This window comes from Sphaerodactylus townsendi, linkage group LG02, assembly GCF_021028975.2.
Source record: "Sphaerodactylus townsendi isolate TG3544 linkage group LG02, MPM_Stown_v2.3, whole genome shotgun sequence".
Taxonomy (NCBI): Eukaryota; Metazoa; Chordata; class Lepidosauria; order Squamata; family Sphaerodactylidae; genus Sphaerodactylus; species Sphaerodactylus townsendi.
Window position 1 is genome coordinate 24148408 of NC_059426.1, and position 24076 is coordinate 24172483.

General features: G+C 43.1%; 1 protein-coding gene across 1 annotated transcript in view; it reads left to right on the forward strand.

Moving 5' to 3' along the window:
• Positions 1–1713: 1713 nt before the first annotated feature.
• The window catches only part of ZNF385B (zinc finger protein 385B), a 314561-nt gene continuing 292198 nt past the window's right edge, over positions 1714–24076 (forward strand). Inside the window, exon 1 of the mRNA XM_048485735.1 lies at positions 1714–1850. The gene's annotated coding sequence lies outside the window, so the exon portion shown is untranslated. The remainder of the gene's footprint in view (positions 1851–24076) is intronic.

The following is a 24076-nucleotide window of genomic DNA, read 5'->3' on the forward strand; positions in this document are numbered from 1 at the left end:
ACATCCTGGAAGATTAAAGTGGTACCGCACTGGTTTCTGAACACTGCCATTTTTAATGTCAGCTTATGTCCCTTAATATTTTTGTGTGGGGATTGTCCTATTTGTCCGATATAGACAGCAGAAGAGCACAGGTGACACATGATGGTAGATACTGGAAAGCAAGCAAGCGATTGAGTCTGTTTTATTGTCCCAGTGTGTATGGGCACAAAGCTGGAATCAAGCTTTGTGGCAGGGTTTAGGAAACCTGAGATGAATCATATTGGGGTCGGGGCTCAAAGTCATGTTGCCAGTTCCAGGTTGGAGAAATTCCTCGAAATTTGGGAGCTTTGGGTAGGGTATAAAGAAGAAGAGAAGAAGAGTTTGGATTTATACCCCATCTTTCCCTCCTGTAAGAAGACTTAAGGTGGCTTACAAGCTCCTTTCCCTTCCTCTCCCCACTGTTAACAGAGGTAGGTAGGTGGGGCTGAGAGAGTTCCGAAGAACTGCAACTACCCCAAGGTCACCCAGCAGGAATGTAGGAATGAGGAAACACATCTGCTTCACCAGATAAGCCTCTGCCACTCAGGTGGAGGAGTGAGGAATCAAACCCAGTTCTCCAGATTAGAATCCACCTGCTCTTAAACCACACCACGCTGGCTCATTAGGGATGTGAAGTCTAAGAGTTGACCCTCCCAAGCTGTCGTTTTTTCCAGGGAACTGATCTCTGTAGTACCATAGATTAGTTGTAAACACAATAGAATTTCAGGTCTCACCTGGAGGTTGATAACCACAGCTCAAAGTCACCCAGGAAGCTTCTGTCCAGAAGGTGAATTTGAATCTTAGCCTGCTCTGACCCAAGTTTTTTTTAATGTACCCTCCATCTTCGCTGGAATCCGAAGCAGTTTACATCTTTTCATTTTATTCTCACATCAACAATCCCATGAGGTAGTTAGAGTGGAACCATTCACTGAGAGGATCGCCAACATCCAGATGGTGGCTGGAGGTATCCCGGAATTACTACTTATCTGCAGCCTACAGAGATCAGTCCCCCAGGAGAAAAATGACTACTTTGGAAACTGAACTCTATGTCATTACACCAGGCTGAGATTCCTCACTTCCTTCCCCAAACCCCACCCTATCAAGGCTCCATCCTCCAAATCTCCTAGAATTTCCCAACCCTGAGCTGGTATCCCTACTCATGGCTGAGTAGGGATTCGAACCTGGTCTTCCAAATCCCAGTTCCACTAATGAACCAGTGCACTAGCTTGGTTCCATTACCATAACGTCCACTTCAGTTAAAACAAGTTTATTTTATGCCAGACTGGCACGCGGGGGTGGGGGTAGGGTTGAAGTTAAGCCAATGCAAGATTAAGGCCCCCTTCCACATATGCAGAATAATACACTTTCAATGCACTTTGCAGCTGGATTTTACTGCAGAATAGTAAAATCCACTTGCAAACAATTACAAAAGTGGATTGAAAGTGCATTATTCTGCATGTGCTGAAGCGGCATAAAAGCGGTAAATCGGTCCCTGTTCCCTTCCTTGCCTCCTTTTCCGTGCGCGCAGTTCTGGATCTGGCCGCCCCCGCGGACTTTCCCGCACCTGACTCGGAAGGGTCGTCGCGGGACAGGGAAGCCTGCCAGGCGGCGCGCAGGGCTGCGGGCCAAAGCGAGGCTGGCGCTGGGTGGCGGCGGGGCTGGTGCATCGTGCGCTCTGCCCAGGCTGGAGGCGCTCAGCCCGGGTGAAGGGAGGCGAGAGCGCGCAGGCTCTAATGGCTTGCTCCGAGCGCGGGGGCTCCGTGTGCCGCTTTGGGTCTCCCTCCAGAGCGCAGCAGTAGCCCGGAGGACCTGGTGCGCCGCGCCTGCGTAAGGTAAGGAAAAGGTGAGGGTAGCAGCGGTGGGGAGCGGGGACTCTTGCAAAGAAGCTTGCAAACTTATTGCACCCGACGCTGCCTCCGGGTTCGGTTTGCACGAGAGAGGACGGGGATGAAGTTTGCCTTGAGTTTCTTCAGCTGTTGAAGACAGGCTTGGACAGTCTCTGTGTTGGATTGTATCATTTGCATGCATGATTTCGTTCTGTGAGGGCGCGTTACACCAGCTCAGGACCAAAATATAAGTCTGAGCTCGGGGGTTGACCATGCAATCGGAGGCATATTGACCCCGGAATAAATTCCGCTTCGTCCGAAGGGGCTTGCTCGCAGGTGAAAGGGTTGCAGCCGGGCGGCATCTGCGCCGGACTCGGGCAGGCAGGTGCTGATTTGTGCAGCTGGGAAAAGCCAAGGGGAGTGCGGGAAGATGCCCGGGGCTTTGAAGTGTGCGGCTTTTCTAACCCTGTCCCCAGATCGGGGTGCTGCTTGCCACGAGACTGGGGGTCATTGGGGCGCGGAGCAACGACACCCCTCTCCAAAGAAGTTTCACTTAAAACAAACCTACTTGTGTGTGTGTGTGTGTGTATGGGGCGGGGGGGGGGGGCGCGCGTATGTACACAAAAATATCAGTTCCTGTGTTGCTGGATTTCCTCACTAAACTCAGGCGCTTTTCTGCTGGCTCCTCGGATGTGATTGTTTTCAAGCCCAGTTCCCACGTGCTCCACTTCTCAGGGTCTTCTTTGGAGCATGTGGCGGCAGGCGTGGGTTTCAAGGAGGGAAGGCTGCATATTTTTATAAATAGGTCAGCGACATTGGGAAGGGTTTGCACTACCTTATGTCTAGGAAAGACATGAGAACTTTAAAAAAAAAAGGAAAAGGGAGAGGAAATGTTTGCTCGAAGGTGTGTTTTTAGATTTTTTGGGGTGAGCGACAAGGTTTGCTTTGGAAGTCCCGTTAGCCTTCTTTGGCACCAAGATGCTTCTCTTTTCTTTCAAGTGCTGCAGGAATTACTCTTGGAGGAGGGTATTTGTTTAGCAAATAAGGCATTAGCCTACTTTAAGGAATGATCCTTGATGATCTAATTACAGAGCCGAGGTGTGACTGTCCAACATCGGAAGCTTTTGCTGGAAGGCGAGTCGGGAAATAACCACAAAACGTGTGTCGCAACCGATGCTGGTTTTGGAATGTTTTGTTCTGGGTTGGGATGCTTTTGGCTGTTCATAAGGCAGGATGCTAGACTAGACGGACTGCTGGTTTAATCCAGCATTGCTCTTGTTCTTATGAGGCATAGTGGTAAGGGGAAATGAGAATTTTTAATTTTTTTACACATGGGATCTCTTATCTTGAAGGAAAAGACATGCCCCCATTCAGTGGCTCTCACAAATCTGTTGAGTACTTCAGAGCAGGAGGGGTGGGAATCAACAAACGCGCAGAAGCATGAGAGGCCTTCAGAAACAGCTGATGCAGCAGCTAGCTTTATGTGGGATTATCCAGTAATAATGTCTTCTCATTTCCTAAAACGCACTAATTCGCAGACTACTCCAGTGGAGAATGGTTTCTACTCCCCCTTCCGCCCCCCCATTTGTGCTGTCAAGAAAGGTCTGAAGGTTATGGAGGATTTGTAACCTTATAATCAATTCAATAGAATGAACGTTGGCCGGCAGCCAAGAGTTGACAAAAAAGCACAGGATAAATTTAGAAATGTTTATCTGTCGCTAAAGCGGGCACGGGCCTTATTTTGAATTCTTTTTGTTGCTACGTGATTTTAATAGATGGGAAAAGAGGGATCAAAATGATTTGTGAGGGAAGTTTTTTAGGCTGGCATTTGTAAGTAAATCAATAATAGCATGCCTTGGTTTATAAAACACCGTGCTTGGGTAATCCTGCGTTGGGTACTGTGTGAAAGGTGTATGTTGAGCTGATGGACAAAATGATATTAGGAAGCGTTGTACGCATTCCTTTTGTGAGGCTGAAAAGTCAGGCTGTGGCGAGAAGCTCAAATTATTGGATAAAAGGTATTACCACATGCTGATCCCGGATCCCTGCTTGGAAAACGTCTGGCTAGTAAACAATTGTAACAGCGGAGCCTTCTGGAGTCCACTTGAGTTCACTGCTTAGAGAAGGAATAAGAAAACATATTTTCTCTTTTCTTTTTACTTTAAAAACTCCTCCACAGCGATGGATTCGTGGCAGAGTCATTCCCGATCCATGGTCTCTATCAGTCTGGCTGCTGTGGGTGTAGAAGTGTGACCTGGTTGTTTGTTTCCTTGGATTAGATTTCACAGAGCTGCCCTAACCACTATGGTCAGGGTAGATTATGATCAATTTTGCTTAAAAGGCTCAGAGCTAATAACGGTGAGAAGCCAGTCTGAATGAGGCATTTAGGCAGCAGTTTAATTTAGGAGGATGCAGCCCTCCCACCTTGGTTTCAAGTCAGTCAGGTTCATTATATTGGTTATTAGGACATGTTCAGTTTTGTTACCTGCACTCATTTTCATTCTCGTTGGTTTCAAGGGGAAACCATGAAATTCCCTCTCCCCCAGCTCTTATTGTGTGATCCAATCTTCCTAGAGGGAGGGAATAATCTCTTTCTCCTCTGGTACCTTTGACACAGCCTCTGATGCTGTGTCTTGGAGCTCCAAGAAGACTATGACTTACATGGTGGAAACAGCCTCTGAGATGCTGGGAAAATGATAGTAGAGAATGGCTCCCTACCTGTCAGCTGGCTGGTTGGCTGACCACTTGCCTACCTACACACTTCTGTAGTGAGCCTGGCCACCAGTGAATTGATAGCATGCTCTCAGTATAGTAGGGGGTGATGGGAGGATGTCAGAAGGGAGTAAGGGCAGTATGTAGCAGAGGCGTATCTAGGGTGGGGAAAGGAAGGGCACATGCCCTAGGTGCTACCTATTGAAGGGGGCGCCAGCCCAGGCCCCACAGCCTCTGCGTGGCCACCGCTACCCTCTACCTTGCCTCAGCTCTACATGGAGTTGGGGGTGGGGCACACATGTGAATGCTGGATCAGGTCTGACCAAGCTCAGCATTCAACTGGGCCCGCCCCACCCCTGAACTCCAAATAGAGTTTGGGGGTGGGTATGCCTGTTTAACACTGAACTTATCCTGGCTTGGTTGAGCTTTAAGCTTCAGGCTTCAGAGGTGGAGCTTGGGGGACAAAGCTAGCAGTATAAAGCCAGAGCTGTTCTTATGTTCTTAAGTGACTCCTTAGCTCAGCCAGGCTAGGTTGAGCTTTAAACTGTGGGCTCGAAGCTGCAGGTCTGAGTCTTCTGCAGTCCCAACGCAACCACACCAGTGCCAGTTTTAAATGAGTCAGTTTTGTTATGTGGGTGAAACTGTTTGTCTTTAGGAAATTACCTGGTGCCAGCATGTAATTGGGTACGGAAGTTCACCAGGAGGTTATCCTTAACATACTCTTAAGTTTCAAAGATCAGGCTAGCAGAAGAAAAGAAAGGTGTCAGACGGTCAGCATCATTTTCATGCTTAAGTTCCACTGTACCTTGTGTGATACCTTCTAAGAAGCATCAATCATGGGGGTTTTTTTCCAACATTAATCATGGGGTTTTTTTTCCAAATGTTTAATAACTAAGTAAAGATGTAAACTTCGAATTCTACTTGTAATCAATTTATCAGGTTTTTTTCCCCTGGTGAATAAAAGAATACTTACTTTAATTCTTGTGCTTTACTATCCATGCGGCGCAGAACCTTAGAACTGTACCAAGATGTTTTTTAAAAAATCTGATAACAATACAAATCTATGCAAGATGTAAAAGTTTCATTAAATATGCACAATCTCAGATGTTCAGTAAAGCAACCCCTACTGTTTCAGATTAAAATAGAAAACTGAAAGGATGTCTCCTGAAGAGACATCCAAGGACCAACTCTTGGAGGGGTTTATGTCAAAAATAATACCTTGAATTGTGCATTGAAGCCGCTACAGTTAAAATTATGCAAGTGTTATTACTGCATTGTTTCTGGCAGTTGGTGGATTCCTGCTGGGTACCTTTTGAGTAGCCTGAATGGAGCATATTGGAGGAGCCCATTGTTGAGAAAGTAAATCTGTCATCATTGCAAAATCTCTGTAGCTCAAGATACACGTATAGTCGCCTCATAAAAATGTGGGATCCAGTAACCACATGGAGTCAAAGAGAATCTCCTTCAGTGTTTACCTGTTCATCTAGAGCAGGGGTGGGGGACATCCGACCCGTAGGCCATATACAGTCCACATAATCATTTGGTCCGCATAATCATCCCTCCTGCACCCAGAAATTGGGCATGTCAAGAACATGAGGAGGAGGAAGAGTAAGGGGGGGCTTACCCTGTGTCCCAGCCCGTTGCCATCTTGTTTCACCGCCGCTTCATGCTCGTTCCATCAGTCACATCCCCACCCCCTTCATTTTGGCCAGCAATGCGCAACGACTGGAGTTGGTGCTGTGAGACTTCCTCCTGGGGCTGAGGCCACCAAAGCATGGCAGGAGCCACTGACACTAATTCCGCCAGACAAAGATGCGAAAGCAAGGGAGGGGGCAGTGGGATTCTATTAATTTATCCAATGGTTTGGGGGGCCCCGCTGCTTTCCCCCCACTGCCCACTTTTCTGGCTGCAGAGGAGGAACGTGGCTGGCTGGTGGGGGAGGTGAGGGAAGGCGGTGGCTGTGACTTGGCCTGGAAGGGCGAGTGAAGGGTCTTTCCAAGCCCCAGAGCGGCTGGCACCTTGCCACCAGGCCTCTACAGGGCTCTAAAAGGCCTGGTGCCTACCCTCCCCAGGGTGGTGGTATTCGGCCGGTTAGCTACTGGTTCGGCTAAACCGGTGCGAACCGGCTAAATCCAACCACTGGAGGGGGGTTGCAAGAAGGAGTGGCGGTTGGGCTCTTCCATTCCCCTCCCCCTTCCGTCACTGTGATTCATTCTCTCTGGCTTGCCGTTGGTTGGAATTGGTTGGAATTGAGTGTTTTAATTGGCGGCCGGTGGTGTCGCTGATGCTTTCACCCAGTGATTGGGTGAACCTCAGCAGCGGACCATGGAGCTGACAGAATAGAGTTGAAATGAATTACTGAGGGGTGGGAGAAGTATGGCCTTTGGATAATTTTGTATGGCCTGCAAATTATGTTACAAATATCCAAATGGCCCTTGGCAGAAAAAAGGTTCCCCACCCCTGATCTAGAGGAATCCAAAACCATTCTCAGTGAGTATCTCTCCCTTTTCCATAGCACAGGAATAGGGTTGGAGATTCGGACGGTCCGAATCTGAATTTTGGCCGAATCTGCATTGATTCGGATGGATTTGGACAAGCAGGGTCCGAATCTGAGCTGTCCGAATCCCATCTGATCCGAATGCATGGGATTCGGATCACCAGCCGAATTGCTTTTTAATTTTGGGGGTGTTTTTTCACGTTTTGGCCTGCAGGGGGCGCATTTCTAAACATACCAGCCCCAAAATTTCAGGGTATCACCAGGAGACTGTCCTGATGATACCTCCCAAGTTTGATACAGTTTGGTTCATGGGGGTCAAAGTTATGGACCCCCAAAAGGGGTGCTCTAATTCCCCATTCTTTCCAATGGGAGCTAAGGAGATGGACCCTCAAAAATAGCCCCTATCTTCCATTGGCTCCCATTGGAAACAATGGGTAATATGGGCCACCTGTTTGGGGGTCCATAACATGGGCCCCCCTGAACCAAACTGCACCAAACATGGGGGACATCATCAGGACAGTATTCAGAAGATACCGTGAAATTTTCATGCTGATACCTTTAAAAATGCGCCCCCTGCAGGCCAAAACGTGAAAAAACAGCAAAAAAACACATCCAAGAATCTCGGATGTCACCCCAAATTCGGGATCCGACCCCATACACCCAAACTGGACCCGAATACGAACCAGGGCCAAATTTTTTCCCCATTTACCTACACAGGAATAATTCACATTGGGGAGGGGAAAGGTAAATCTTTGTGATAAGGTAAATCTTTGTGGCAGTCTTCCAGTCAGGTTCTCCATTACTACCTTCTTTGTGGCTCATGATTACAAATGAGAGGAACTGCCTGACTACTGTAACTTCCCTTGACCACCAAGATGAGTATCTACCAAGGAGTATGCCTTTTCAAGTGCTGAGACATAACTGTCTCATTCTACCTAGGACTACGCAACTAAAAGTGAAGGAACTGAAGTCTCAACTTCACACTTGTGTGCACATTTTGTCACATATCTTATTGGCTTGGCTTATGAACATATTCTCTCTTGGCTGGTGTCTGTCAAAGACTAGCTTCTTCTAATATTTGTTTTACCCAGTCAGTCTATTTTAAGCCCACTTATTTCTGTACAATATATGGAAATGATATACTTTTCCTGGATAATGTCCTTTGCGATTAAGAACAAAATGTGGGACGCTTGCTTTAAACATGGTAAAATCAAGTTGGGTAATGAAGAAAGTAACAATTTTGGCAGTAACAGAAGGGTTTTTTTTAATACACGCATTCTAATTTTATAATATCTGATGGGAATAGTGGACCAAGATGGGTAGAATCATTTAACTGTGATATATTTTCAACTTGAGAAAGTGAATGGGATTCCTGATGTTCAAATGTACTTCAGCGCCTTTCCCAAAGTTTTATAAGAGATGTGTGGCCACAGAATGTTGGACAACTGTGATTAGGATTTAGAAATTGAAAAGCTGTCCATATCTTTATAGAGAACTCCATGTGCCCCTACATTCTGCTGATGTGCTTACGTAAGCCAAATATAATCCTAAAACCAATTAATCAAGCCCTCTAATGCTCATATTTTTATTAGCTCGTTTTCCTGTGCCATGAACAGTTTCATCAGAATTTCTGACATGATTGTTGCTTAATCTCGAAAGAAGTAACACTTTATTGAGCTTTTAGTATTCAGCCTTAACGGAGTTGCTCTACATTCTGCACAGAACTGTGATTTTTCATAGGCATGTGCTGAAAACTGACAGAGCCTTCTATAAATAACATATTAATTGACCAGTTAAAAATGCATTAGAGAACTTGAGCTTCTAAGCTTTGTAGATACACAACCCTTGTAAACGAATCTGAGCAGTTTAGTTCCAGCAATTAGCATTATTGTTTGCTTTATAACAACATTATTGAATTGTCAGGATCAATCCGTTAAGGTGTTTAGTTTTACTAGTAATCAGCCATGTAGTTGAACCCTTCTGTATTCATCCCTACATACTTGATGTTTTGCTCATCTTGGTATGTTTGGGCCACACCAGTAAAGGATACCAGATTCTGTTACAGAAAGTGGGTAATGCTGTGGCCGGCAATTCTCCCCACCTCATTATTCACTGCTGGATTTCTGTTACATTCTGGAACCCCTTTTTCTGGATTTCTGTTACATTCTGGAATCTTTTTCTTTTACTTAATTTGTACCCCACCTTCTCTGCACTGGGACTCAAAGTGGTTCAAATCATTGTCATCTTCTCCATTTTATCCTCGCAAAAACACTGTGAGGAATGTTGGGCTCAGTGTGTGTGACCCACAATCTTCTGCGGCAGAAGGGGGGGGGTTCAAAATGTATTTATTTATTTTCTGAACTTATACCCCACCCTGTACAGAGGTCTTGGAGAGACTTACAAAATTGCAAACTACAATTAAAAAAATTAAATAACTCCTCATATAAAACAATCATAAAAACAGCATAAAACATTTCCATAAAACACCCACCCACATATCCTCCCACCTCTGATCAGCAACCTCCACAGGGGACATCAAGGGAGTCAAAGGCCAAAGGCCTTGGTGAAGAGGAAAGTCTTTGCAGACACTAAAACCCATTAAAGTGCCTGGCAAATTTCCACGGTTTTATAGTCTGGGGCGAGCCTTAAAGAATGCTCTCTCTGGACCCACAGATTGTATTCTGACACTTCACCATTCAAGTGGCTCTTGAATGGGCTACTCATATCATCCTGTGTAATTTGTTAAAACTGCAGAGGCAGGAGTCAAAGACTGATTTGATTATAGTATTTTTGATCCATTTTCTGCATTATGTAAAAACTTGCAAGTGGCAATTGATCTAGCATTGGATCAAAAATGTAGTTGGCCTGAATTTCTGATATAACTGAATGTCACTGAAAAGAGAGATGCGAAAGGTTTCTTTTTTTTACTACTCCTTTAATAAAGGGCAGTCTGTGTAACTGAATAAATACTGTAGGGCCACAGTGTAAAAGTATACTGATTCCCCGAAAATTAAGACCTACCCTGAAAATAAGCCCTAGCATGATTTTTCAGGATTTTTGGAGGATGCTTGAAATATAAGCCCTACTCTAAAAATAAGCCCTAATTACAAATTCCCCGGCGCAGCTGATCTGGTCACATGGGGGTGCAAAATTATGGAGAAAAATAAGACATCCCCTGAAAATAAGCCCTAATGCATCTTTTGGAGCAAACATCAATATAAAAACCTGTCTTATTTTCAGGGAAACACGGTGTGTTTTACTCCATCTCATCCCTTGATTGGAAGGGACTTTGATCTCGAGACAGAAAGACATTTCCTGACCGGATAATAACTGCTTGTTGTAAATCAGAAGCTGTGGTGGTAGGCGGTTGGAAGAACTTTCAGAGCTACTGATAGCAACGGGAAAAGGCCGGAGCATTGCACCCAAATCTGGAGTTGTGGAATTATTGCATGTTGAATTGAATTGGCATCTCCTTAGCTCTGTGACTGAATCTTTCATATTAGAAACAAGGGGAAATCAGTTCAATTTTGTACTGGAAATAACGACAAGGAGTATTTTCTGCATGTTTCCCCCCCATTGATTCTGACCCCATATTGCTTTGGCTTATCCTGTGATGTGTACATGTGTTTTTGTATCTTTTGTATCTCCCTCCTCCATTTCTTTTGAGACCACTTCTCTACCCTTATCTTTTTCTGAAAGACAATTGAGTCACCTTTGGTTGTGTTTCCCCTACTTCTCCTTTCTTTTTTTCCACTTGAAAGAGTTCGTGGGAGAGGAGGGAATGGGATGGAATGGGAAGAGAGAGTTGAAGCTACTTGGATTTCAGCTTCCGGGTTCTAGAATCACTTTTGAAAGTCAGTGCAGGTGCCCTTGGTTCCTTTGCCTGGATGAGGAAACCAACTTCTCATATCTCCCCAGTTTTCTGTCCCCCATTAAGCATCCTGTGAGTATGCTTTTGTTTTGCCTCAATTCAATTGGGATTATTCCCAGGTAACAGTCATTATTTTATTCATAGTAAGCATGGTGAGCCACCATGGTTAAGAACAGTGGACTCTAAGGCCCCTTCTGCACACGCAGAATAATGCATTTTCAAACTACTTTCACAACTGTTTGCAAGTGGATTTTGCTATTCCGTACAGCTTCAAAGAACATTGAAAGCAGTTTGAAAGTGCATTATTCTGCATGTGCGGAATGAGCCTAAGCTGGAGAACCAGATTTGATTCCTTACTTGTCCACATGAACGCTAATAATCTGGTGACTCTACTCTGGTGAACCAGGTTTGTTTCCCCACTCCTGCACATGAAGCCTGCTGGGTGAACTTGGGCGATACCCTTTTCAACATAAAGAACTCAAGAGATGTGTGAATTAATTGACCACATCTTCCTGGATCTTCTTTTTGTTGGAATGTTCTGCCAGGTCCTAGTGCCTGCCTTCCTGCCTTCTGATTCTCTGGCAGCATTTTAAAATGTTATTTCAGAGTCACTTCTGTCAAAAAACATTATTGTTTTCATTGGGAAACTTATCACTTTTTGTAAAGTTGCATCTGCCATTTTCTTTCTCGCTGCAGGAATGGGAAAGAAAATAGCAGGTGCAGCTTTACAGAAGGGCAATTCACGCTAATAAGTGTCTGGATCAGGGGTAGGGAACCTGCGGCTCTCCAGATGTTCAGGAACTACAATTCCCATCAGCCCCTATCAGCATGGCCAATTGGCCATGCTGGTAGGGGCTGATGGGAATTGTAGTTCCTGAACATCTGGAGAGCCGCAGGTTCCCTACCCCTGGTCTGGATCAAAATGAACACTATTTTATTAAAGTGTTTTCCCAGTGAGGTTAATAATGGTTTTGACAAAAGTGGTGCTGAAATAATTTTTTTAAAATGCTGTTAGAGAATCGTCACTTCTTTCACCTCTAAAATCTCTGATAGGCGCACACTACGACGTTGAAACTGTGAAGAATGGCAATATTGTATACAAAGAAATTATTAACGAATAAGGGGAAATTAAATCTTGGCGAACAATAATGAAAGAGGGAAGTAAAATACAATGGTTGACATATTTTCAGATTTCATCCAGACTTAAAAGAGAATTAAGTTCACAGAATGAAAAACGATGGGACTTAACAGATTTTGAAAGAGATCGTAACACAGAAACAACATTTTAGGCAAAATATGCAAGATTCTACTGAAAATGGAAACAGAAATGGAACAAGTTAAAGCATGCATGATAAAATGGATGCAAAACTTCAAGGAAGAGATAACTGTTAAACAATGGGAATCCTTATGGGCTAAAAATATTAAACTCACTCCAAGTCAGATACTGAAGAAGAACAGGTATAAAATGTTTTTGGATGGCATATTACACTTGAAGTGATTAAGAAGATGACTAAACAGCAGGATGGTATCTGCTGGAGATGTAATGAAAAGGTTGGAACTTTTTTTTGTACGTGGTGGACTTGTAAAAAACCCAAGAAGTTCTGGATAGAAATACATAAGAGGATACAGCAGATAATTAAATTTAAATTTCCTCTCACTGCAAAACAATGCTGTTGGGTATACTACCAGCAAAGCTTCCCAAGAAACTGAATGAACTGTGCTGGTACTCAATAACCACGGTAAGAGTCATGATCGCAACAAACTGGAAATCCGATAAAGGCCTCACAATAGAATGCTGGGAAGACAAAATCAATGAATATGTTATGGTCAAACTAACTAATCTTATGAATCGACATCCAAAAGATGAATTTGAGGAGAAATGGAGTCCATATTTTTCATACCAATCTGATCTGACCATGTAAAAACAAAACAACTTGAAGACTGGAACTTAATGATGTTTAAGATCTAATAAATGGACTAGTAAAATTCCTCAGAAGGATGTAAATGATAAAGATTCTAAAATCTTATAAAGTCTCTCTAATAGAAAACATTATATTGGGATCCATTATGTACTTAATATAATGAGGGATAGATTTTTTTCTTTGATGTAATCGTTTGTTTTATTATTTCTTCTGCTTTTTCTCTCTCTTGTATGTTTATGTTGAAATTAACAAAAAAAGAATTGTCACTTCTTTACAGTGTGGGCGCACCCTACTTTGACCTCCACTGGAGCATGCACAACAGCATTGAGTTCTTTTTGTTGAACAGTATAGTCACAGTTCTCTCAGAGTTCTCTGTTCCTCCTACCTCACAAGATGTCTGTTGCGAGGGGAGGAGCAGAAGGAGTTCTTAAACTGCTTTTTGAGACTCCATATGGATGAGAAAAACGGGGTATAAATCCAAACTCTTCTAACAGAGAGTGAAATGATTTGGTTTTTATAAAATTGGTTCTGGATCAGGGTTATAGGGGGTGGAAGCAGATGGAATTGTCCACGGACGCATAGTCTCTGTCAGCAGCCACAGCTGTATGACTTTTAGCTCTGACTCTTTCCCCTACAGTCCCTGTCTAAAAAGACCAACAGTTATTAGCTGCATGTTGTAAAGTCCTCAGATCATATCTCCATCAAGCAAGGAGGTTTCATCAGATGTGAGTTCTGAGTCCCCATTCGGATCTCAGTTTCCAGGCACAATATGGCCAGAGTTGCACAGGACTAATCGGCTGAGAAAGTATGCTTATGCCTCTGCCCCCCTTTCTGTTTTCCTCAGCTGAAATGGCCCCAGGGTTTCTATTTTCCTTTTTGATGTACTGAAGGGTTTCTCCTAGTTGGGGCAGATGATATCCCAGGACCATTTCAGATTAGGTTAGGGATTGCCGGAGGGTAAAGAGAAGACAAAGGAATCTGCCTGTCCCTTGTGTTACCTTCCTGATCTGAATTGGGCCCCATGTGCGCAGTTCCTTGTGGGGAGCTGTCAACTCAGGTCTGATTGCGAACCCTCGTGGTGAAATTCACACATGACTCAGTGATTTTTAACAAGTCTGTAGAGCCATTAGAGATCTCTGTTTTTGGCTTATCTAGGCAGCTGCGAGAAGAGCTCCTCTATTATTGCAGAGAACTTTCAGTCTCTGAATCACTGTTTAAGAAATGCTGCAATAGGACATAACTATGTTTAAAATAGATCTGGCCCATGTGGAATTTTTTTTGTAAAAATACAGATGGCTTCAGATCACAGATCAGAGACCTTTGATCTAAGTCTTCGTTCAAACAAATTAAAGAGATGGGCTATAATTGCAAGAATAACTTTGAAAAGCCGAAGGAGTCATTATGTTAATCTATAGCAGCAAAAAAATCCAAAGTCCTAACAAGGGGCTTGGAGGCTGAAATTTTCACCCTCTGGTTTCTGACTGGTGTGACTGTCTTATACAAAGTTTGTGTCCATTTGTTCTCTTTTTTTGCATGCACGCACAAAACCTGTATTAACAAAGCAGCAAAGTGAGTAAATATTTTGATTTAATAGAAGACTCTGGTTGACCTGTCAGTTGTTCCTAAAGAAAAGAACTTCAAAAAGAGAATACAGCATGAAACGGTTGAATTGTAATCTGTTAACATTTCGGATATATTTAATTAAGATTCAGTAACAAACAGTGCAATCTATAGGTATTAGTTTATCAGTGCAATCCTAGGCAGAGTTACTCCAGCTTGAGCTCACTGAGTAAATAGACTGGAGTAATTGCATAAGATTGCCCTGTGCATCACATAATACTGGTGGATATTTACTGTGCTTATCTAGTATACAACTAAGCTTTGTTTGGAGACTGAATTTTTTAACCCATTTTTTGCTATTTTTCTGTATGCTAATGTGTGTAAATCCCTCCAGGCTCCTTTGAAGAACGGTGGGATACAAATCCAATAATACTGTGAATTGGTTTGCTTGTTTTATACTGAGTGATGTAGAAGTCAAAATAAAGGTTTGTTTGTTTTTAAACTGTCTGCTGGGGCTCAAATAGATGTCTTTGGTACATTTTCATTAATCTGTTAAATAACATTTTGGAGCACTTAATCAAAATAACTTTTTAGAAATCAGTGTATGATTATGGTTTACCTCTGCAGTTGTGGTCTGATTTGTCGCTTAAATTTAAATCTAAAATTTTCGTTTGAAATGCCACTTCTTGTATGTGCTGAAGAAGAAAAAACTTTTTTTGATTGCAACTCCTGGAGGTACTTGAAGAGTTACTTTAATCAGGATTTTTCTAAACCCTTTTTTTGTGTGGAGTCATTCAATATTCTACTGAAATCATATGTTATGTCTGAATTGTGCTTTTACATTGACTGGACTTTCATTTTGCAGTGTTTATTTTGTTGTTGTTTTCATTCTTATTTTCAGAACGTATGTACTGTATATACTCGTGTATAAGCCAACCCGTGTATAAGCCGAGGCACCTAATTTTACTACCAAAACCTGGGAAAACTTATTGACTGGCGTATAAGCTGAGGGTGGGAAGCAGGGAGACAGAGGGAGCTCCTTATTTGGGCAGTGACTCCCCCTGATGTCTGCCTCCTGGTGCCTTGGGGTTCCCCCTTCACCCTCCGAGGAGGGCAGCAACAAGCGGCTTGTGCAGCCGCAGGGAGGTCGTCCTGGCCACGCCCCCAGCCTCGGCAGAGGCCTGAAGAGCAGGCTGGTAAGCGGTGACTCGTGTATAAGCCGAGGGGGCATTTTTCAGCCTTAAAACAGGGCTGAAAAACTCGGCTTATACGCGAGTATATATGGCATCTAAAATACATCTCTATAGAATAAAATAGACTTTATAGAGTAGTGTTGCACAACATAAGGCAATGGAAGGTCTATTATCCAGTGTCCTAATGATAGCAGCTGTAGCTTGTACAGATATTCCGTGATTTAGTCTGTTTTTATCAAAGGGGAGTAAGTCTGAAACTCATGTAAAAAATGATTCAGCAGTGGGTTAATATCATACTGGACAGCTCCAGGCTGATGAACTCATGGAAGGTAGTAGTAGCAAGCAAAGTCTTAGGTTTGACTTGTGAATAAATTCAATAGGTATCAGTGGCCTTTTAAGCATCCCACTGTTTATTTTGATTTTCCCCCTGCTATCTGTTTGGCTACTCACCTTATGAGTAGCATGTTGGAAGAGCAGTTCAGTATGCAGTATTTATAAAGATCCAGAAAAATGTACCAGGGACTAAAGTTCCTGTTTCTGTAGTAGTGGCATCTGGTTGCTTTTGCAATCACTTGATGTTTAAGGCATGGGGAAATGGTAGTAGAACGTAGAACCAATTCATGTTTAGTACCAAATGGCCTTTAGAGTATTGAAAGTTGAGGAACTGGAATTGAACATCCAGGCAGAGTGTGGAAGCACAGCGTCAGCAATGGATGGAGTACAGCCTTCAGTGATGGAGTGTGGAAGCTTCTAAGATTGAGCAGGAGTTTAGATTAGTGACCTGTAGGCCCCTTCCAACTCTATGATTTTAAGATGTGTATCAGAACTCCTGTAATTCAGAGGAATGCATACAGGGATGTAGAAGGGCAGACTCTGTACACCATCTTGTCTCATACTTAGCTGTTGAATGTCTTTCCATGGAAGCTGTGGTTCGCTGATAGCGATTGCTCTGTTCTAATGACAGATGTTGTAGGTAAGTCTGTATTGTGTTTGATTACAACTGAGGAGATCTGGATACAGATAGCTGAAAATCACTGCCTTGGACCAATCACTCCTGTTTAATATCACCTACTATGAGGGAAAACCGTATGTCCTTCCCAGAGGTCCTTAGAAAAAGGATAGCAGTGTAATACATGATGTCGCTAAAGTACACATTAGATAATTTGCTAAATGCATTCTGCAAAACGTTCTGTGACTTGATTCTTCTAAGCTTAAAAAAATTGCTGACAATCCTGAAGCAGTTATATTTGGATTATTTACTTTGTGTGTGACAGGTAGTTCTGTTGCAGTTGCTAAGTAGTACTATGTTAACCTTCCATTCCCAAACCTTGATCCTCATTGGATTTTTGTACAGTATGAAAATTTAACAGTACAAGCAAAATATCAACCCTTCTGGGTTATTTATTATAGCTTCTTTAGAAAGTAATCCTGTTCTGAATCCATGATTCTTTTCGAGAAACAGGTGTCAAAGTTGACATTTCCTAATTACAGAAAACGTAATGTGTTAGTAGTATAATGTGTGCTAATTTTTTTCCACGGGACATACGTAACATGTATTTGGGAGAAAATTGGATCACAAAATCTAGAGCTGTCTTTCAAAACAAAAATCACCTCTGTTTAACCACCTTTTAATTTACTTCTTGTGTCATTTCTAAATATTTTCTTACTGTTGGGAAGGTTAAGGTTGTTCTTTGGTGTTGGTTGTTCTAATGGAATTTGTTTGCTGGAGGAAAGAAACAAGATTATAAAAAATATGGGTAACATAATGGAAGCTGTCTGCTTTTCTGTGGGTGCTTAGTTTTTGCCTTTATCCTGCTCTTGAGCAGGAAGTTCTTCTTCCTAAGAAAATTGTTAACGTAAGGCAAAATCTTGCAAGACGGGCTAGTGGGTAGTGAAAGAGGGAAAGACATCTCTTTTATTCTTCCCTAGCCTACTGTCACCTCTGCCACATTTATCTCTAGGAGGAGTAAAACCGATGGGCTTTTTTGTGATTTGCTGCTTGCACACTTTTGTTTGGACCACATGCAGTCATTGCTGACTTGTTGGTAGTCCAAACAGGTCTGAGCCTCACCATTCTTTCTGTTCCAACATATGTTTTAAGATCAACTGGTGATGTTCTTCAGGCCTTGTCAAGGCGCGTGGTGGTAGTTTTGGCCGCAGTTCCCCAGTTTTCTAATCCTTTTCTTATGGAGACTTTCTCAAATGTGTTTATCTTCTGTGAATTGAAATTTTATTTCAACAGGCTTTGAATGCTGAGAACAGGGTAGGCTGTAAATCCAATAAACAATTAGTATTGTGCTTAAGAACGCTGGACTATAATCTGGAGAACTGAGATCGATTCCTTGATGCTCCACGTAAGTGGTAGATTCTAATTTGGGGAATACGGTTTGATTCGCCACTCCTACACATAAAGCCTATGGGGTGACCTTGGGCTGGTCACAGTTCTCTCAGAACTCTTTCAGCCCCAGCTATCTCACAAGAACCCCTTCCGCACGTGCATAATAAGGCACTTTCAATCTACCTTCACAATTGTTTGCAAGTGGATTTTGCTATTCTGCACAGCTGCAAAGTGGATTGAAAGTGCATTATTCTGGATGTGCGGAAGGGACCTACATACCTGTTGTGGGGAGAGGGAGGGAAGGAGTTTGTAAAAAGCATTGAGATTCCTTATGGTTGAGAAAATCGGGGTATAAATCCAAACACTTCTTTATTGCGCTATTTATCAATGTATATACATAGCTTTTGTACAGGAAAAAACCCCATAAGGAGGAATTAATGCACAGAGGATAGAGCAGTGATGGCGAACCTTTTTGAGACCGAGTGCCCAAATTGCAACCCAAACCCCACTTATTTATTGCAAAGAGCCAATCCGGCAATTTAACCTGAATGCTGAGGTTTTGGTTTAGAAAAAAATGGTTGGCTTCCTCTTCCTCCGCCCCCCCCCCACTTGAGCAGGGGCCAGCCTGCTCTAGCCCCCAGCAAGTCCTGCGTGCACCGCTCTATGCCTCTCTAGCATCTCTGCCTCCTCTGCGCCCCTCCCCTCGGGCAGCAGCCACCTGGAGCACAGGCACCAGGCCCACCAGCCGAGTCCTCCCTGCTCATCGCACGTCATGCTCAGTGACCCAGGCCAGCCTAGATGTGTGTGTGTGGGGCGGGGGGGAGAGAGTGATTTTCCACCCCCCACATGATGAACTCTGTGTGCGTGTGCCCACAGAGGGGGCTCCGAGTGCCACCTCTGGCACCTGTGCCATAGGTTCTCCATCACTGGGATAGAGGATAGGCTTCGATCCAGCAGTAGATCAATCAAAGGAACTGGTATTCCTTTCCCACTGCAGTTCTTGGATCAGTGTAGGAAAACAGCCATGCAGGTTGGGGGGGGGGGGGCTGCAGTTAAGAGTGGGCAAGAATGAACTTTTCAGGCTGCTCAGTGGAGGAGGGATCAGCGTTGCCCCTTCTCCTATCTTTCCTGTAGCTTACAGTAGCCTCCTTGGCCAGTTCCCTGCTGAAAAAATATCCTGGAGCTACTCACCTTTCAAATCCCGGTTTTGGCAAGGACTCCCCACGGCATCTGTCCCTAAATCGACTCTACTATTTGCCCTTGCAGGTCCAGCCACCCAAGGAATCCTTCTTTCCAGGAATTGACAGGACTGCGGTGTGGAGACACTGTGGCAAATGTGTGCCTGTGATATTAATACACTTCAGCTGCTTTGGAACAAAGGCCTCTGAGTGTGTTATGAGGACTCATGATGTAGCCACCTTATGTACACATTTGAGATCCATAGATGATAAGTTTGCTGGATACACATAGGTTCTTCTAATTAACCAAAAGAACAAATGTCATCTTGTTTGTTAGATCAGTGGAGGAAGAAGAAGAGGAGGAGGAGGAGGAGGAGGAGGAGTTTGGATTTATATCCCCCTTTCTCTCCTGTAGGAGACTCAAATGGGCTTACAATCTCCTTGCCCTTCCCCCCTCACAACAAACACCCTGTGAGGTGGGTGGGGCTGAGAGAGCTCCGAAAAGCTGTGACTAGCCCAAGGTCACCCAGCTGGCGTGTGTGGGAGTGCACAGGCTAATCTGAATTCCCCAGATAAGCCTCCACAACTCAAGTGGCAGAGCTGGGAATCAAGCCTGGTTCCTCCAGATCCGAGTGTACCTGCTCTTAGCCACTGCTCTTAGCCACTACGCCACTGCTGCTCCCTGGAGGGCAGGCTATTGAAGAGTAGCACTATACAGTAGGCAAAGTGAGATCTTGAACTATATGGAAGAATGGTAAAGTGGAGATGAGTTCTTGTAGTAATTCTTGCTACAGAAGTAAGAGTCACAAATGTTTCCCTACTTTTGTCTGTGAAATGTTGGTGAGCAACACATGTTAGAGGGAACAGGAAAGGAAACAACTAGGAACTGGATTGTCCCCTTCATTCTTAAGTGTATAAATTGTTTTTGGCATGCTTGGAGACTTTCAGTACATTTTAAAATAATGGAATCTGTCAAGTTAAGGACAAATCTTACAATATTTCTGCAACAAGACAGAATGTAAATGTTTTGTAGGAGGGGGTCAGATTAGTGTATAGGTCAGTGGTGGCGAACCTATGGCCCTCAGATGTTCATGGACTACAATTCCCATCCTGGCAGGGGATGATGAGAATTGTAGTCCATGAACATCTGGAGTGCCATAGGTTCGCTACCACTGGTATAGGTTAACCATTATGTTCAATAAGTATTTGATGAAACCCATGCTTGGGTCCAAGGTACAGGTTGCCAATCCTACACCAGCAACTACCAGAGGATTTGAGGGGTGATACCTAGGGATAGTAAAGTTCCAGGGGATGTCACATGATCTCCTCTGTGATGCTGTACTAATTTTCCCAATGTCTATGGTAAATACCAACAAGATGGGGGAAGTTCTTAAAATATGTTTTCTGGGTAGAAGTTTGGAAATTTTGACATCATTTCCAAGTGGCGTTCTTGGATTCCTTACAGTGTCTATGAACTTTTCCTCAGAGTTCTTCCTCCACACTTTTCTTCCATTCCTGAAACCATTGTTTGCTAACCCTGGGTGGTCAAGAGACATGCTTAGTCCAAGAACATTATGAGCACGCAAGAAAATCTTGGCTTAGGCTCCATTATGTTGTAGGTATAAAACCTATTGAAAGTGAGAGGGTCTTCTTGTTGCAAGAAGTCAATTTTGAATTTTATTTCACATTCTGCAATAAAAACCTGGAATGGCTGATGGGTTTTATATAGCTCGTTGCTTAATTCAATATTCTGCAAATAAAATTCCAGGCTTGAACATTTTATTCACATTGCAGTGTTTTCTGTAAAATATTGCACGTTTTCTGATGCATAGCCATTCAAAATTATATGCTTTGCTGACCCTTTAATTAGTTCTCATTCTGTCTTCGGTGATTTATAGCTTTTTGTTGCCTGTGTTAAAAAATGATGTATGGCTTAATGAAGTGGAAAGCCAAGAATGAGTTCACACCTCCAATTAATTGGAGAGGCTACAGTATGCTAAGAGAGCAGGAAGTAGAAGTCAGCATCTCCTGCCGTGAGAACAGGTTGGTCATACTGTAGTGGCTTGTGATTTTTGAGTCATCCAAGCTCCCAGCTGCTTTTCTTTCTTGTATAAAATAATAATTCAGGACTCCTTTTTGTCCAGAGCCTCCAGCATTACATAAAACCACACTAGTAATTAAAGCAGAAAATACTGAAGAGGTGGAGTTCTATTGGATGCAAATGCTTGATGCTCTTGAAGTATCATTGATGAATTTTTTTATGAAGGTGCCAGTTCTGCAAATATTTCTCCAACAAGAAGGATGGCTGATTCTTGTGGCTTTCACAGGGAGAACATTTGAAATGTTTCCATGTTTACTCCATGCAATGACCATGATGTTTAACAGCCTTTCGCTGGATGGGTTACTTACATATTTGATGTGATTTTGGTGATCAGGGGGGTGAGCAACTATTTCATGTTGTGGTGACTGCCGAGAGCGGCCCCTGTGTGAAAGCTCTTCAAGAGACTCCTCATGTGGTCTGAATTCCAGTGGCTGTAATTATACCTTAATGATATGAAACATTCAGCAATCACACCCTACACTTCAGTACTTTCCTTTTATTCTGTATTTGTAGATAGAGTACAAAAAATGATAAAATATTTCCTAACCTGTTCTTCTTATCCTCCTAAACTGGCACAAAACAGTTAAACACTGATTTTCAGGCTTACTGAATATTGCAAATCTTGTATGAGGGAACCTATATGATCTCGATATTGGCCTGTGGCCTCTTTCATGGTGGATTTTAATTAATAACATTTTTATTATTTTTGATTTTGTAAGTTACCTTAAGCTGGTTCCTTGAGAAGAGAAGAAAAATTGCAAATATATCCAATACTTGAGGAAAAGTTGCAAACTGCAGTACCCCGTGGTACATCTTTACATCTTTAATTATTGCCACATGAGAGGCAGAAAAAGAAGCTGAAGAGAAAAATAAATTCTCCAATAAACAAAAAATTGTATCATTAGGATAGCAATTATGTCATAAGACTGTTTGGAATTTAGCACAACATGGATGCGATATCATGCATCTGTAGAAATTATAAGCTATTCAGGCCACAACTTTTATTGACTGTGGCTGGAGGAGTATTGGTGCAGCATGGAGATAAACTCAACCTGTCTCCTAGCCTGTCTGCCAGGGAGAAAACTGTGGAGTGGCAAGTCTGGGATCTGTGTGGCGGTAGACTACTGCATGGTTCCCTTGCTTCCTAATGGTGAGAGCCAGCTGACAGCCTTTATAAAAGGGCCATCGTGTCATTGCTGGTGGCTGATCTCAGCGTCCCATCCCACCCAGGCTCCTGTTGGTTGCTAGACTGGGCCTACGAACCCAAGTCTGTACTGATGTAGTCTACAGAATGCGGTGTCGACATCTGCTCTGTCATAATCGCTTATGTGTTGGTATGGTGGAGTGTGCGGAAATTCAATTCATATGTATTAATTCCTTGTGTATACAAGCCTGATGGCACATCTACTGTAATGCCTGTTGTAAATGTGGGTTCCTAAGGGGACTGCCCTCTAATTATGAAGTTACCATTTCTCATCTGTGGTGTAAAATCACTGAAGACTTTCTGTAATAAGTGTGGTTATTGTCAACCAAGGGACATGAATGAGGTAATAGGCATGTATTCATTAAATGTAGCAATAAACAATGGTGTCCATTCCACTCTTCTCTCAAATCTTTACACTTGTGCTGTGAGTCAGGCAAAAACAATTATTTCTCAAGTATGCAGAAATGTTCAGAACAATATTAAGTACATTTTTAAAGCCTATAAATCTGCAGTTTCAGCAGAATGCAACTGTCCGTGGGCTTTGATAATAAACCCGCAAACAATGTCTTGAAATGAATAACAGTATCAGCATAATCATGATGTTTGTGCTGTCTGTCATAAAAATGGGAGGGAAACCCCGCTAGAAACTGCTTTGGGAACCTAAGGATTAAGGTTCATCATCGTCCATGCAGGACACAAATCATCTAGATTAGACATAATCTGATTGTATTGAAGTACAAATTATAGCACAAAGACTGTTCAAGTGGGTTTAAGTGTCTAGGGCTGGTAAACACCATATGACCACGGCTCGGTCCATGAAAGAGTATTAACTGAAAGATAATGATGGATTTTAATCCAAATCCCTGAAGCACAGCAGCTGCAGCTCTCAAATGTGGTTGCTTTCTGTCAGATGAAGTTTTTAGCTTATTGATGTATTCCATTCCTAGTTTGTGTAGCAAATGGGAGTTAATTTGAATAATTTCAGTTGTGCTGAGAGAAACAGCTGAGGCTGCCCCTCCCCCCACAAATTCCCTTCTGCCTCAGATTCATTTTTAAATTGATCAGAAAGTGATATCTGTTATGTTTATGATCACAACGAGTACTCGGAGGCAGGGGTAACTGGCTAAAATGGCTCCCTGGGCAAGCACAACAGTTTGCCCTGCTCTGGGCACCACTTGGGCAGATCATGTGGGGGTTGCATTGCTGCCCCCCCCCCCCCTTGCAAGTGCACCCTGCCAAAACTCCACTTGGAGTTCAGAAGAAGGGCATAGTTAAATGCTGAGCTGGACAGCATGGGCTTGTCCCATCCTGAACTCCACGTGGAGTTCAGAGCAGGACATGTCAGTTTGATGCTGGACCCCCTCCCCCCTTTCATGGCCCTCTACATCTGGGCCGTTTGTCATTCAACGGGACCTGCCATTCCTCCCTCTTGGGAAGAGGATTTTGAATATGGAGCTGCTGGACGCCCTTTATTTTTATGCTAGTATTTTTATATTGTATATACGAGATCTAGCTTTTACTGTTTTATCGCTGCTTTTAAAGATTTAGCCATTTTATGTTATATTATGTTTATTGTTGTACACCGCCCGGAGCCCCTCAGGGATAGGGCGGTATAAAAATCTAATTAATAATAATAATAATAATAATAATAATAAT